General features: G+C 42.8%; 1 long non-coding RNA gene across 1 annotated transcript; it reads left to right on the forward strand.

Annotated features, from left to right (window-relative positions):
- Positions 1-6: 6 nt before the first annotated feature.
- Positions 7-1,538, forward strand: LOC123521859. The gene is made up of 3 exons (XR_006680197.1): positions 7-168; positions 514-657; positions 1,527-1,538. It is a non-coding gene; the product is annotated as an uncharacterized LOC123521859 (long non-coding RNA).

Below are 1,538 nucleotides of genomic sequence, written 5' to 3' on the forward strand. Positions count from 1 at the left end.
CAGCATAATGACATTAAGAATGTTTGAACACCTCTTACAAAAGCCCAATGAGCACATCCTGTACAACCTGGTCTTAAGAAATCTTGAAGAAAGAAATTATACAGAATATAAGCCTCTGTGTCCCGAAGATAAAGACGTGGTGGAGAATGGATTGATAGCAGGAGCAGTGTAAGGCTTTATCCAACTCATTGTCTCTCTCCTCTTCTGCCTGTCTCTCAGTTTTCAAACTCGCAAACAAGTTTAAAATCTCCCACAGTTTAAAAGATTGTCGTAAAAATGAAATGTGCATGCCCTAGTACTACGATCTTTTAAATGAAAACGGATTAGTGTATTCATATACTCAGTATTGGTACGAAGTGGGGCTTTGTCCACAGAATGCAAATACGCCTCCCCCTTTCTCGGTGTCTTATCAAAATGATGCCATGCTCTCGGGGAGCGTGGCAGAGAGACATTTGGTTTGGGAAATGCCTTAATAATGTGGGTTTTCTTTGTGCGTGGTTAATTTAAACATAGCGACTTGGAGGAAGATCCACTGTTTACCGATATGGCACCAGAAAACTCTCTGCCAAACCAAGAGTGGCTGAGCTCTTCACCCCCTCCGACGCCCGACCACCCCAGGACAGATGGGAAAACCGAAGTCCACAAAATTGTCAACAGGTGAGTTGTCATCTCAAGAGGACTGCTCTTCTTGTACTTTGTTTTATAAGACAAAAGAACTCAGCCCTTAGATCATTACATAAGCCACCTGCTTACATTGTGAACTCAATGGAAGTCTTTCCTTTAATCTAGCTGTTCGTCAACCACCTCTCGGTTATGTAGCAAGTGACAGCCTGGGGACATAGGCGATCCAAAGCAGAAACTCTCTACCATGTATCGAATATGAGCCACGGGCAGTGGCTAAATGAGCCTTTCATAGTATCTACATAAAACAACTGAACAACAAGTACTTCCTAATTGAGAATTGCTAGTTTGGCAAATTGTACTTCTATGTTTGCACTCCTATATGCTAAGCACATGACCTTTTGTGTCCGTTTTCTGGTTAAAGTGTGTTTGTTTTCTTGGAAGAGTGCTGTCTCTCTCACTGTCTGAGCAAAGCTGTCACTGAGAGGCCTGGTCTGGCACGTGTCGTTAGAGAAAATTGCATGTGGCTCAAAATGCTCAGTTAGGCTGCATAGAAATCTCAACTTTAATGACTTACCAGCTAGATTCCTGAGATTAACAACTGTCCTGGTTATCTGTCCTAAAGAGATAGAAAAGAAACCCTGGCGTATGCTCATTTTACTTCCACTTGAAGTTCCATGAGTGGTTTATCATAAAACCTGTCATTAATGAGAGAGTGTCTACTCCACGGATGATAACACTGACTCCGGTCAGTGCTTAATAACAGAGACTTTGTTGGGAAGTTCCATTTGCTTTCCTACTTGGGTAAGCGCACGGCACCCCCAGGCTCTGATTCGTGTAAAGACCTGACTGAGCTGTGAGCGCATCTAGTGTGCTATGTATCATGGATTCGGTTTCCATTTCAGTTTTCTCTGCCT

This window comes from Echinops telfairi, unplaced genomic scaffold (genome assembly GCF_000313985.2).
Source record: "Echinops telfairi isolate 266 unplaced genomic scaffold, ASM31398v2 ScPeMD7_147;HRSCAF=455, whole genome shotgun sequence".
Taxonomy (NCBI): Eukaryota; Metazoa; Chordata; class Mammalia; order Afrosoricida; family Tenrecidae; genus Echinops; species Echinops telfairi.